The sequence below is a fragment of the Amblyomma maculatum genome, chromosome 4, assembly GCF_055883805.1.
Source record: "Amblyomma maculatum isolate TAMU_Amacu chromosome 4, ASM5588380v1, whole genome shotgun sequence".
In the NCBI taxonomy this organism is placed as follows: Eukaryota; Metazoa; Arthropoda; class Arachnida; order Ixodida; family Ixodidae; genus Amblyomma; species Amblyomma maculatum.
The window spans coordinates 114,736,065-114,751,677 of NC_139347.1; the positions used below are offsets into that span (position 1 = coordinate 114,736,065).

A 15,613-nucleotide genomic window follows, 5' to 3' on the forward strand; every position below is an offset into this window, starting at 1 on the left:
TGACAGCTTGCACCCTCTTTGCCAAAACGTTCGTAAAATTTTTGTAATCGATGTTCATGAGACTAATTGGTCGGTAAGATGTTACCGACAAAAGCTTAATGGGGTCGTCCGATTTAGGATAGGCACAGTGTGCGCCTCTGTGAACGATTGTGGCAGTTTGGTTTTCCCATACCCTTCAATGATCACTTCTTGCAGAGCAACTGCAATGTCCTGCTTGAAAGCCTTATAAAACTCTGCTCCCAGGCCGTCCGGGCCAGGTGTCTTGCCACTGCTTAATTCTTCTATTGCAGTCTCGATTTCTTTTACGCTTATCGGTGCTTCTAGCCTTTTTTGCAATGTTTCGTCAAGTTTTGGCATCGCCGCAAGGAAAATATTCACAAAATCGCCACCCATTGACACTGTTCATCCGAGCAATCCGCGATTATGTGGGGCCATTGTATACAAATTCTTTTGTATCGTTCTTTTGAGCATACTTTTCTTCGCCCAACGCCCTCTTAGTTGGTGATTCGCTTAACCACAATGTTTCACTTCGCTCTCTTACAACCGCTTCTCTGTATCTCTCCTTGTCAAGTTGTTCTAGCTTATTCTTCACGCCCCTAATTTCCTGAATCAGTAGGCCTGGTTGCACATTTTCTTCCTTCAGAAGTGCCTGCAGCAGGCCTTTTAATTTCATCTCGTTTTCTTTCTTTTCAAAGCTTTGCACACTACCATGCTCTATAGCTTTCATTTTCATGTTTTGCTTAAAAGCTTAGAATTTTTCTCACCACTAAGCTCCTGTGCTGTCGTGGAGTTCTCGTAAAGCCTCTGTCACAGTTTATAAAAAATATTCCGTCTTTGAGAAGGCTACTATTTAATTTCCACAGAGACCAATTAAAATTTGGCTTTCGCATCCTTGAACCAAGTGTGAAGAACACTAAGCTGTGATCACTGTAACTCACTGCCCGGACACAGTAATCAACAAAGGACATCACCATCTCCAGCGATATGTAGGCTCGGTCTAAGAGTGCATGGCTTTACCCCTGAAAACGCGTAATGTGTACTCTTGCATTTGGCATGCATAATGCCACATCTTCCAAGCCCTTTTCAGAGACAAGTTCGTTCAGTGAGATAGCGCTTTGGTCACGTTGCCTGACAGTACTGTTGCGATGTTCTTCTCTACAAACACAGTTGAAGTCGCCGAGCAAAAAAATCCGCTTGTTGCAATCAAGCACCCCGCCTATTTCTTTAAAAAAAAATTGTCCGCTCAATCACTTGATTCGGCGCGTACAAGGAGATCACTCGCCACTCCACACCTGAGAAAGAAAAATCGCACATCACAAATCATCCAGAGGCACTAGTGGTTACTGCACTTTCGAAAACACCCAATGACCTTTTAATAAAGAGCGCACAACCAACGGAGAGAGCTACAGAACGCGACACACATACAGTGAACAACGAACGGAAAGGCAGTACCATGCGGTCCGTGCCTTATTCACTGTCCATCTTTGTCTCTTGCACTGCCATAATATCGAGAGCATAGTCCTCGAAAAACCTGCTTAGCTGATACTGCCTACGCGTAGAGGCGAGGCCACGAAAGTTTATAGTGGCAAAACTATCCCTGTTTGTAGCGTCATTCTCAAGTTGAGAGAAGGTAGCTATGAGACGCTCCCCAGTCCTTGTTCCCGCAGTGTCAGCCGGCAGCATTCCCTTGGTCCGTGGTTACAGCCTGTCCACGAAACTCACTGTCAGGTAGGCGGGTTGTCCGCCCTCTTCTCGCCTTCGATGACATTGGGCTTCACCCAAGTTTTGGTCTTCTTACGAATGGCGTTTTTCGGGGCGGTTCTCGACCCGTGCCATTCGCCTCCGAATCGTCTGCTTCGCGTGTTCGCGTCCCCGCTGAGCCGCCATCTTTATGCCCCGTGCAATCCATGGAATCTTCGTCGTTTCCCGCGTCCAAGCTGTTAGCACTCGCCTGCAATACCTCTCGTCCGTCAGTGTCCTGGGCACAGCTTGCGTTTTGCCCGTCCGTCTTCGCCGCCTCTAGCCTATCGTCACAACAGGAGTAGGCACTGGCACAGTGGCTTCCTTCGAGGCTTCTCCGACGCTGTCGGCACGACGTGTTGAAGAAGTGTGAACAGCTGTCACAAGGGTTAAACTTTCTTCCGCCTCCACCTCGTCTATAGTCAACTCCAACTTTTCAGTGAGCGCTGTAGTGGCAGCTGCAGCATAGGTCCTTGTATGCACAACGGTCCACTGCATGCCCGAAACGCTTACACAGTTTGCAATTTGGGACATGACACTCACGTCTAATATGCCCAAGTTGTTGGCACCGGAGGCATCGCGGTGCCCGGCCTGGCACAACAACAAGAGGCTGCTCTATTCCAACACGAATCTGGTGGGGTATGTCATCCAGAGTAACACCAGCCTTCATCCTAAGAACGGCTGTGCGTGTCATGGTGCTCTGCTGGGTATATCCATTAACACGCCATTTGTCTTTTCCGATTTCAAAGGCCCGCCCATACGGTGCAAGTGCCGCACGTACAGTACGTCGTCCTCACGTACGTGGAAGAGCAACCAGTGCAGTTTTAGCCGTACGTCCTGTTGATTTGGGTCAATAATCATGCACTTTTTCTTCTTAACGGTTAATTCCGGCTTCGCTGAAAGTTTCTTAACACCTTCGGCACTTGTGTACGTCACTGCCCACAGATGGTTCATTTGATATGCGCCGAGCGCAAGAACTTCGGTGGGCGGCACTCGTTGAAAAAGTGGCTCTCGGAAATCTTCGGCGCGATATGGATGCGTTTTCACGTTAGCGTGCACAAAAACAGTATTTTCAACGACATACCCAGTTGGCAGTGGGGGCAGAAGGACGACATAATCCTTACTAACCTCTTTCCTGGTACCGCGGTCCGCAAGGCCGGCTGAGACCGCTTTAACGGAGCTCATCATACACACGTCCGTCGTGCTCGAAAGCCGGACGGGGATTCCGACCAACGAGCCCAGAACGGGAGTGAACAGTCGCTCAGTGAATTGCACACATAACATTGCACACATAAGCGCGTGAGAACTTTGACAACGGCTTGCCCTGCCATGAATCAGCTTTCTCTCTCGCCCTCTCTGCTTGGCCAGCCCAGAAAGGGGTAGGATCTTGGTAAGATTCAAGCGGCACGCCTAAATACTGGGTCGGCAATTTTGACCATTGCAAACGAGAAAAGTATTCGGGCGCAACATCCCAGTCTCCATGCCAGAAACCGGCACTTTTTTCCCAATTTACTTCACAGCCTGTCTGTCGGCAGAATTTTTCAACAAGGACAGTGACTTCTCGAATGCTTTCTCTGCTTGAACAGAATACAGCGATGTCATCTGCATATGCCAGCATTTTGACCTGTGCTGACTGTAGCATAAAACCAGTTTGCCCCTTGTCAGATATGATAGAAATTCACTGAGCGACTGCTCCCTCCTCTGCTGGGCTCGTTGGTCTATGAGCCGGTCTATCATAGACCAACGAGCCCAGCACAGGAGTGAACAGTCGCTCAGTGAATTTCTATCACATGTGGCAAGGGGCAAACCATAAATGAAGAATTAACAGGCTCTCGACCCAGTCGAAAAAAACTACAGAACTGTGTCAAAAATACGACAAAATATCCTGTCGTTCTTTCGTAACCATCACACTTTTCTATAGTTCTGTAGTACTTTTCTGTAGTTGTGTAGTTTTTCTATAGTATATTTCTGTTGTCTGTAGTTCTGTAGCACATTTCTGTTGTAACTACAGAGTTTTCTGAGGTTACTACAGAATGTTCTGTTGTCACAACAGGTTTCCCGTCAAAAACCGCACAGAAATTCTGTCGTAACATCAGAAAATTTTGTGTAGTTTTTTCCGACTTGATCTCTTTGCCTGAGTATTTAATGGTGCATGAATGAGTGCAGCGGCAAGGCAGACAACGACGCAGGCTACGAAATGAGCGTGGGATTAGCAAAAGCAGTGGCTGCCACCAGCGCAAGGAAAAAGAAGATAGGGCTCGTCCGGGATTTGAACCCGGGACCTCTCGCACCCTAAGCGAGAATCATACCCCTAGACCAACGAGCCCAGCACAGGAGTGAGCAGTCGCTCAGTGAATTTCTGTCACATGTGGCAAGGGGCAAACCATAAACGGAGGATTAACGGGCGCTCTATTTGGCTGAGTATTTAATGGTGCATGAATGAGTGCAGCGGCAAGGCAGAAAACGACGCAGGCTACGAAATGAGCGTGGGATTAGCAAAAGCAGTGGCTGCCACCAGCGCAAGGAAAATGAAGAGAGGGCTCGTCCGGGATTTGAACCCGGGACCTCTCGCAACCTAAGCGAGAATCATACCCCTAGACCACCGAGCCGTTTTTCTTCTCTTTATTGCCTAATTTGTTCTCAGCGTTTACACATATAGAACATCTCTCTCTCTCTCTCTCTCTCTCTCACACACACACACACACACACACACACACACACACACACACACACACACACACACACACACACACACACACACACACACACACACACACACACACACACACACACACACACACACACACACACACACACACACACACACACACACACACACACACACACACACACACACACACACACACACACACACACACACACACACACACACACACACACACACACACACACACACACACACACACACACACACACACACACACACACACACACACACACACACACACACACACACACACACACACACACACACACGCGCGCGCACACACACACACACACACGCACGCACAGAGTGAATATTACGCGACAAATACTCTACATGGGTTAAAACCACGCGATATGGGCTACGGGATCCATTACAAATCAGTCATTTGCAGCAACACTTCCATTGTCGGAAGCCACTCAGGCACTTCGTCTTTGTCTTGAAAACTTCAATAACACTCGCAACGGCTTCGAGAAAATACTGCCGTATTTTCCTTGCATCAACGTCTGCATGCCTGAAAGCCATTCTGGATCGCCAGATACTGTGCAGGCCCAATAACTTGATCATGTCCAGCGGTAGCCCATCATCATCTTCAATAGGTCAAAATCGAATTCCGAAAGCATCCACGGGTAGGTCTTTTTTTATGTGTTCGTTGTAGAATGTCCCAGGAGAAAAAGGCTTCCCCACAGTGTGAGAAAACGTGTTCGATAGTTTCTGGTTTGCGGCATATGAAGCAGTGGTTTCCCCATGGTACTAAAAAACCTTTCATTTCTAAATAAGTCTTAACTTCTAGTGTATTGCTATGGAGTTTGAAAAAGAAAGTTTTTGTTCCCCTGGTACAGCCACATTTTTTACTCGTTTAAGGACTGACGTCCATGGACCTGCACAGTACGACGATCTGTACAATGGGATCGGGAGAAAGACATCGCTCAAGTCCTTGTAAAGTTTCTTTCGCGTCATAGTTTATAAATATTCAAACGAAAAACGGGCTTGCCGTACACGACATGATATGTGCGCTTCTTTAAGAATTCCGAAAATCCTCCCTTGCATGCTCGCCGAACTTACAAGAAAATTTGGTAGCACTCTGTTCAATCTAACCTGACACACAGTTGGTAAACATGGGTCCTTTGTATCACGAAAGAATATAAAACGGTTAAACACTTGGCGCAAATACTAATGCGCCAACCAACTCCTCCAGAGCGGACGCGATGAAACAAGCTGGTTGGCGGGTGCGCTCTCAAGTACTCCCCCACACAAACATAGCGAACACACGGTGAAATCTCTGCACATTCACACGAGAACAATGCAGTACTTGTAACACGTACTATATTTTGGTAACAAGAAATAAATTACAAATCGTAGCACGTGCAAACATAGATCAACCGAATCGTTTTAGTCTGTCGGCCTTCTCACGTACTTCTAAAACCTGCTGGTTCCAATATTACTCACTGTCTCGGTAGTTTTCCAGTGATACTCCTAAATACTTCACTGGGGTTGTTACCCAATTCATGTTCACAAAATTCGCAGGGGTTTTGTGCCACTCTGAATGCCAGAAACCCAGACACTTATTCCGGTTCACAACACTACCACTAAAAGAACAAAAGTCCTTCACCAATTTGACAACATTGAGAATGCTTTCGTAGTCGGTACAAAATACGGCAATGTCATCGGCATACGTGAGTATGCGGACCTCTGCTGCATGCAAACGAAAGCCTCGGATACTGCTGCTCTCGATAATGCTTGCTCAGACAAAATGGTTCAATATACAAGCAGAAAAGCAATGGGCAGCCTTGACGTACAGGGCGTTGCCCTTGGATGCGCTCACCCACCTCCTTATTTACTATCAGGCGCGTCGTGCACCCTCTGTACGCCATTTCGACTCCTTTGCAAATAACTGAGTCCACATTTGCATGCTCTATAATTGATAACGAGACATCTGGCCTCACCTTGTCGAAAGCGTTCTCTACATCAAGCTGGAGCGTGGCAACACTCTCATGCAAGGCGTCGCAACACTCCAGCACAGACCGTGACTTGTCAATATTAGTATATGTGGTTCGGCCTTTAATGCCGCAGGTCTGATGCAGTCCTGCTGATTCCTCCATTACAGTTTGAAGCCTTTTAGCTAGAAGTTTCATGAAATTCTTACAATATGTGTTCGTCAGGGACATTGGTCTGTAAACGGTAACTTGTTGAAGCTTGGCTTCGTTAACGTTTTTTGGTATTAAAATTTTATGGGTTGTTAGAAAAGACGGGGGAAGCATATCGTTGTCATTGACCTCATTAAATAATGTAGTCAAAACTGGGGCGAAATCGTCTTTGAATTCTTTATAAAGGGCGGCTGCAAGTCCTCTATTAAGAATTCAAAGACGATTTCGCCCCAGTTTTGACTACATTAATTATTGAGGTCTATGACAAAGATATGCTTCCCCCCGTCTTTTTTAACAGCCCATAAAATTTAATACCAAAAAACGTTGACGAAGCTAAGCTTCAACAAGTTACCGTTTACAAGCCCGTCTGGTCCTGGAGACTTTCCAGGGTAGAGGTCTTCTATGGCTTTATTTACTTCTCCTTCGAAGATTGGCAGCTCTAAACGTTTTTTTTTTGTTTCATCATCGAGTCTTGGCATAAGGGAAAGGAAACTGGACTTGAATTGTTCGATTTTACCTTCCGTGTGTCTAAAAAGTCCGCGGTACTATTCATAGACCAACGAGCCCAGCACGGGAGTGAACCGTCGCACAGTGAATTTCGGTCATATCTGACAGGGGGCCAACCATAAATGGAAAGTTAGCAGGCGCGCTCCACCCTCATCGCTGTTCTCACCAATCCTCCTGTGTTGGCCCATTTCGACCCGTCTGCCCCGACGGAACTTCGCACCGACGCCAGTGGCCACGGGATTGGTGCCATTCTTGCACAGCAACAACGCGGCCAACACTGCGTGATTGCCTACGCCAGTCGTCTCCTGTCATCAGCGGAACAGAACTATTCGATTACGGAACGGGAGTGCCTGGCTCTCGTCTGGGCCGTTGGAAAATTCAGACCCTACTTGTTTGGCCGACCATTCACTGTAATTACCGATCACCACGCCCTACGTTGGCTCTCTTCCCTCAAGGATCCTGCTGGCCGCCTCGGCCGCTGGGCACTGCGCTTGCAGGAGTATACCTTTTCCGTTGTATACAAATCAGGCCCGCTCCACCAGGATGCAGACTGTCTGTCCCGTTATCCCGTCGATCCCCCTTCCTCTACTGACCACGAGTCGGACCCCTGTGTGTTCTCTATATCGGACTTTTCTCACATAGCCGACGAACAGCGCTTGGATCCAACCCTCAGTTCTCTTATCGACCGCCTCCGCACACACAGCCGTGACTCTTCCCTCGCCCTGTTCTTCCTTCATGGGAATACGCTATACCGCCGCAACATGCGACCTGATGGTGCTGAGCACTTGCTCGTCGTTCCCCAACACCTACGCTCTGCCGTTCTAGAACAAATGCGCGACGCCCCTACAGCTGGTCATCTTGGCCTCTCACGCACATACGACCGCGTGCGCCGGCGTTTCTTCTGGCCTGGACTCTACCGCTCTGTCCAACGTTATGTAGCCGCTTGCGACCTCTGTCAACGCCGGAAGAAACCCCCTGTGCTGCCACCTGGACACCTGCAGCCGATTGCTATCCCGACTGAGCCATTTTCTCGTGTTGGCCTTGACCTCCTAGGGCCCTTCCCCGAGTCCTTATCAGTAAACAAATGGATCGCTGTGGCCACCGATTACTCCACGCGGTACGTGATCACTCGCGCCATTCCAACCAGCTGCGCCACAGACGTTGCTGACTTCCTTTTGTACGACGTCATACTACACCATGGTGCTCCCCGTCAACTATTTACCGACCGTGGCCGCTGTTTCCTTTCCCGAGTTGTTGAGGAAATACTTCGTTCTTGCTCCGTTCGGCACAAGTTCACCACTGCGTACCACCCTCAGACGAACGGCCTTACGGAGCGTATTAACCGCACACTCACCGACATGCTCGCAATGTACGTATCCGACAGTCATCGCGACTGGGATATTAGTCTGCCATTTGTCACCTTTGCATATAACTCTTCGCGTCATGACACTGCTGGGTACTCTCCATTCTATCTTCTCTTTGGACGAGACCCCTTACTGCCCTTCGACACTTTGCTTCCCGCCGCTGGCTCCGTCACAACCTATGCCCGCGATACCATCGCCCGAGCCGACGCTGCTCGCCAGATTGCTCGTCACAATCTCACCGTCTCTCAAGAAGCTCAAAAACGCCGCTACGACGCTCACCACCGCGATGTGCACTATCCTCCCGGATCTTTGGTGTTGCTCTGGCTTCCGTGCCGTCGTGTGGGGTTGTGTCAGAAACTTCTGCCCCACTACACGGGTCCTTACCGTGTACTACGCCCTTTGACCGACGTGACCTATGAGATTGCACCGCTCCACCCAAAGTCACCGACTGCTAAACCCACTTCCGAAATTGTACATGTCGCCCGCCTCAAGCCATATTACTCCCCCTCCATACCGCACGCCTAATACGCACCGGGACGGTGCCTTTTGCCGAGGGGGGTAGTGTTACCGGGAAACGCGAGACCAAAGTGATGTGCTCACTGACAAAGACGACGATCAAGGAACGCAGGCACGACGAAGCGTTGAAAAAGAGAACGACGCTGAGCGAGCGGATTCTGCACGGCTACCGAAGTCTTGCGTCGAGTTCAGCCCATCGCAGTGCCGTCACATTAAGTACATCCCCGTAAGAATATAATGGTGCATGAATGAGTGCAGCGGCAAGGTAGACAACGACGCAGGCTACGAAATGAGCGTGGGATTAGCAGAAGCAGTGGCTGCCACCAGCGCAAGAAAAAAGAAGAAAGGTCTCGTCCGGAATCTGAACCCGGGACCTCTCGCACTCGGAACGAAAATCATACCCCTATACCAAGGTGCCCTTTTTTTCTTTATTACCACTCTTCAACCACACAGCATACACTCTGAATACACAAAAACAAAATAGAAACAAAAAGAAAAGCCGTAGGCACATTCTGCCTAAAGCACTAGATTAAAAGGGCTTTAAAAGAAGCCAGCTGGTCCAGTACAGGTAGCCACTCCGGAGAACTATCTTGTGCACGCAGTATTTCTCTAAGGTATACCATGCTCTCGATGGAGTTGTGTCGAGCTGAGAGTACAACTGTTCGCTTCCCGGGTGTACAATATGCATAACCATGCAGGATAAGCTGCAAGGCTCGTCAATGCCTATAAAATGCACAGGATTTAACGGCAGATGAAAACAAAAAAGCTTAGACCCGTGTAGGAAAAGCCACAGGTTTTTTGAATTTGGAAATTCCAATGAATTAATAAAGCTGTCCGACATAGGCTGCTACGGAAAAAGCTAACAATAAGGTTATATTGGTAGCGTTAACCTGGTTCTATGATCGATCAATATCGGCATGAAGGATGGTCCGCCAATGGAAAATGTAGTAAACTCCCCTAGAGGCATTGTAGTTCCGACGTTGATGGCAATAATTTCTAGCCTTGAAACATCGTCGGTCCGGTGATGGTGTGCTGCGTGGGAACAGTTTCTTGAAACGTAGCTTACTAACCGATTGCCAGCATGGCTTCAGGAAAGGCAAGTTTACTGAAAAAGCTTTGTTGACAATGAAAAATCTCTTAATTAGCAATAAGAGCAGCTTCTTTACACTTGGCATAATTATGCACCATGGCAAGGCTTTTCACTCATATCCTAATATATTACACAAATTGTTTTCATATCGCTTACGTGATGTATGCCATTTGTTGCTTCAATTTTACTTGTGTGACCGTCAACAGTGTGTTTACGTTGACAATTTATGCACTTCTTTCCAAGCTGGTTTTTACCACAATCCAGGCAGCATAAATGAAAGGCTCAGTATTGGGAAAGGGGTGGCAACGTCTTGACAGATAAGGCTCTATAATAGTCCCGCTTTGCCACTAGCTTCCCAATATAGGCACTGCCACTCTCTGGCACTTCCGATGGCCTTGTTTGTCCTATATTCTACCCATAAGTAAATCGCCACTGCTTTACACTTCCAATGACGGCCCTGTTTGTCTTCTGATCTACTCATATGGGCATTGCCACTGCGTTGTATTTTCAGTGATGGCCCTGACTGTCCGCTACCTGCCCATATCCTCAGCGCCACGCCAAAATACTGACCACAACGGCTATTGCTGTCTGCGCGGCTTCCCCTATTTATCTATGCGATTTTTTAAATGGGGCAGTGTACGACCTTTGTCCCTGATTCTTTGCCGTTCACTTCTGTAATGCGCAATAATTGTGTAATATATATGCAGTTTCACATATGCAGTTTAAGAGAAAACATATATGAGGCGTAGTTACTTTGGCAGTCACAATTTTTGAATTTGCGCATAATAACGAAAACGAAGACAACTAGCCGAAGTACGTGAAAATTGAGCTGTAAAATACTTATTCAGAAAGCTCTAGCGAATCTAGTTAACGAATGTGGCGAGTACGCCTTAGACAAGCTCCTATGCTTTGTCTCAGATGGACTAGGTGCAGCATTTCCGCAATGGCGCTTGCCCGATTTTCATTAGCTCGCTTTTCAGTAAGAATTGAATGGCATTATTTTTAAGACGTTTTCTGTGGTGTGCTGGTACAAGCACATGAAAAGCAGCCCCAACGCGGTCAAACATATAACACTGACTTTCATAGTCCAGAGCTTTCAGTCCAGAAGTTTTCAGAAGTGTATTAGCTGTGCGGGTTTTTCCAGAAGTTTTCAGAAGTGTATTAGCTGTGCGGGGTTTTTGCGCAGCTTTAGCAAATACTAGAATGAAATTGATCACCTCGTGTTTTAAAATCAGAAATTGAGCAAGGGTTATATATGCGACCGGCTGCAAGAATGCAGAGAGAATTGTAGGCTTCCGTACATCGTGTCATTTACATTAGCACATGTGCCTGCGTTCCTTGATTTCGTGTTTTGTTTTCTTTTCCTTCCGCTAAGAATATAGTAAATTCTTGTTATAAACATTTTTTGGTGGTCTTGTAGTATTTCTATTGCTGCTTCGTGTATGTGTTTATATTTGTTTTCTGAAGTATTTGCTTTAGCGTAGTATTTATTCAACAGATTCATCCGAAGTAGTTACCCACTTTAGATATAATCGTTCTCGTGCATTCTTTTTTTTTTTCATAACGAATGGATGGAATATAGGAGCGTCCCCTTTGAAACGGGGTGGTAGCAGTAGCTATCATGCTCATTTTTCTCCCTATATCTTAATTATTGATTTAGATTGGTTAACTAAACCATCATTCTATTTATTAAATTTTTGTTCCTACATTACTAACATTTGTCACTTCTCTGCTTTTAAGCCACCAATCTTCCAGTCGTTTTTTGCTAGTTTCCACCGCCGATTTATTCACCCGCCACTGTTATCTCTAAACCCCAGAGCTTCAGGAACAGTGATTGCGCCTGCATCAACTTCCGGATGGATACCATTACATTCGAGTATAATATGGTCAATTGTTTCACTGGAGTTTCCACATACAGCACATGCGTCATCTCCATTGTTAAATTTCTTGTTGTAGCTGCGTGTTCTAAGGCACCCTGATCTGGCTTCAAAAAGTAGGGCACTGCCTCTTGAGTTATCAAATAAATCTTCCTTCCTGATCTGCATTTTCCACTTTCGGTATAATTCCACACTCTGTTTCTTTTCCATCGAATTTATCCAATTTTTACCTTCTGTGTTTTTCACCTGTTGCTTAATGCTCTTTATTTCTCCGTCCTTGTGACCAGCATACTTACTAGTTAGTTTCCTAGTTCTTTTCCTCCATTGTGAGTCACCGCTTTTTAGGTACAGGTGTTTAAATACTTTAGCTGCCCATCTGTTACTGTCCGATTTCCTCATGCGTTCCTCATATAATATTTTACTCTGAGCTTCCCGTACTTCGAAAGATGTCCAGCCCATATCTCCCTGTACCGCCTCATTTGTAGTTTTGCCGTGAGCACCTAGTGCTAATCGTCCAACGAATCTCTGATTTATTTTTAATGTCGACTTTACCTCTGATTTTAGGCACAAACCCGCATTTCCGAAAGTAAGTCCGGGCACCATAATTACTTTCCAAATACCTCTCAAAACCTCATACCTATTGTATCCCCACAATGTTTTATGCTTCATTATCCCGGCATTCCTTCGCCCTTTGGCCTTAAGTGATTGCTCATGCTTTCCAATGTATGCCAATCCTTCGTTTACCCTTGCCCCCAGGTATTTATATTCTGCTACTCTAGGTATTTCATGGCCTTGTATTTTAAGACCTTGATCAGTTGAGCCGTTGAAAATCATCAGACCCGACTTAACTGGGCTCTAACTGAAGCCTAGAGCGTCCCCTTCGTCTCTGCAATACTTAACTAGAGTTTGCAATTCTTCCGGACTCTCAGCTAGCAGCACAATATCGTCTGCATGCATCAAACCGGGGAGGCGCTGCTCTACCGCCTTTCCACCTAATCTATATGACAGGTTAAAACCTAGGTTACTGTCTTCCTCCGCTCCAGGTTTATCATATAAAGCGTGAACAGCACCAGTGATAGACAGCCTTGTCTTAATCCTTTGCATACTTTGACATCCTCCGTACTTCTTATCCCTTCCCACGTAATTTCTACTTTGTTATCCCGGTATATATCCTGTAGGAACTCTATTATCTCATAATCGATACCTTCTTCTTTTAATATGTTCCACAGGAGTTCCCTGCTTACGTTGTCGTACGCCCCGTTTATGTCCAGGAAGGCCAAATACAAAGGTCTATTTTCCACTCTAGATATTACGATGCATTGGGTAAGCACGAACAGGCTATCATCTAAGCGTCTACCATTTCTAAAGCCGTTCTGAAGTTCTCCGAGTATCTTGTTACTTTCTACCCATGCTTGCACCTTTAATTTCACCGCCTGCATAGCTAACCTGTACATAACAGATGTTATGGCAATCGGCCTGCAATAGCCTGTAATCGGCCTGCACATAACGTTGCAATGCAAACACGCCAGAATACGCTTCCCTTCAAGAAAGCTTAAGCACGCACGTATACTGCTGCTGATTCTCGTGTACACTTTCGTTTAGACACAGTGCTTCGAAGAACTTCGCATCATTGAGGCCAACGACAAAAAAGCGGTCGCGATTCAGTCTTTCAAGCTGGCGAAATAGCACTTTACTGCAAGTGCGTGTAGTGTTGCGACGACGTTATCGATGGACTCGCTTCGAATATGGCTTCTTCAGTGAACGAAAACGCTTTTTTACATAAGATTGTGAGCAGCAAGGAAATACTTGTAAAACGTCTTGACCTGGCACTTTCTTGTATCGTCTTCGGACAAGTCAAAAGTTTGAAATACCGTCCTCGCTTGTCTTCCCATGAGAGTTGGGACTTGGGCTTTCTCGCTGCAATTGTTAACTCCCGAAACAAATCGCTAGAATTCTTGCGACCACACTGGCCACTCGGAAGTTCTTTCAGAATTGAAATATGATGGCCGCTTAATCACGAACATTGCAGAGGAATACGGGTTTTATTCGTCGCCTGACATGCCGATGCAGAGACCCACAGCGATGAAAACGAGCTTAGTTTGCTCACACTAAGTCGGAAAATTTTGACACCATGTCGCGTCGCAGAAGAGTCAGACGCGAGGAACACAAGACAACGTGTCAGCCCCAAACCAGGGAACTCCATTTTTTTGTTTTTGTTATTGTGACTGTAGGAAGAAGGAAATGAAAATAAAAGGGCCTGATAATGGCTCCATAGCCGAGCCACCGCCGCTGCCTCGTGCGAACAGAGGAGAAAATAGAGAAGAAAAAGGAAGAGGGATAGAGAAAGACGCGCGTCGCAACGACCGTCGTCCGTCACTGCAGTCGGGGCGGGTGCAATGATGGCCTACTAGAGGTGCAACCTCCAGTGGCAGGCGAGCCGCCGCCGTTTTGCGGCGGGGGCTTACTACTCCCAGCCCCATAGAGCCAGGAGCAGCCCTCACGCCAGCTCCGCTTAATTTTTGTTGTTGCGACTGTAGGAAGGAGGCAAAGAAACTGCACGGGCCTGCTACTAGCTCTGCAGCTGAACCACTTCCGCTGCCTCGTGCGGACAGAAGAAAATAATAGACAAAAATAAAAAGACGGAGAGAGAAAGATACGCTTAGCAACGCCCATCGGCCACCTCCGAAGCGGTGTGCGGGTGCAATGACGGCCAACAACAAGTACAACCACAGGTGGCCGGCTAGCCCTCGCCTAAAACGGCGGCGACCTACCATTCCCAACCCTGTGGGGCAAGAGAAACCACACGCCTCCTCTCGCCCCGTTTATTGTCGCGAGCCTTTTTTAGTCTGCCGGGTGATGACGTCACCAGTCAGCACAAATGCAACTCTCGACTTCAGACAAGGGCGTTGATGCATTTCCCTTCCTATAAATAAATCAGTTGCAAAGCGCGTTCAGTGGATCTCTTGATAGAATGCCACAACTAGCTTCCTCTTCGCATACCTGCCTTACGTTCAGGATGAACAGCTCTACTAATGAATGGGATGTGATGGTAGAAACATTTATTGCCAATATTACAGAGAGTGGTCGCGTAGCCCCCTATATGGCATTTGAGAGCCCCTTCATGTCCCGAGGGCCCTCTTACAAAGAAAAAGCCCTTGGAGGGCTATACTAGCGAGGGTGCTAGTAATAATCTTGAGCTGTCCCTGATCAGAGGTACTGGTGAGTAGGGGGCTGCCAGAAATCTATGGCCATCTCTCGTGAAGGAGCATGTGTGAATGACGGACAGATGAGTAGTGGAAAAAGTTACCAGGTTTGCAACAGGGCTTGAATGAAGAAGGGAACTGATCAAGAAAGCGGAATTTGGGCGAGTTGCTACTTATTCATTTCAATCACAGCGCGCCAAGACAGGCCTACGGACGGAGAATGAAACACAACAAAACTTTCTTGCTTCATTCTTGTATTTGCCTATACTCCAGCACCAAATTGATCACCGGAGCGAATGACGTGGGGCGACTTCGTCCGGTACGCTGAGCAGCAAGCAATTAAAAGGTGAAGACCTGCTGGTTCTCGGTGGCGATGACAATACAGCGGCGCTCTTTTTCGAGCGACCAACAGCTTAGCCGCATCTACGAGCCGAACAGTGTATC

At 47.1% G+C, this 15,613-nt stretch overlaps 1 non-coding gene and 1 pseudogene across 1 annotated transcript; both read right to left on the reverse strand.

Moving 5' to 3' along the window:
* Positions 1-2,019: 2,019 nt before the first annotated feature.
* On the reverse strand, positions 2,020-2,952 carry LOC146192178 (uncharacterized; annotated as a pseudogene).
* Positions 2,953-3,994: 1,042 nt separating this feature from the next.
* On the reverse strand, positions 3,995-4,066 carry TRNAP-AGG (transfer RNA proline (anticodon AGG)). The gene has a single exon. It is a non-coding gene; the product is annotated as a tRNA-Pro (tRNA).
* Between the last annotated feature and the right edge of the window lie 11,547 nt (positions 4,067-15,613).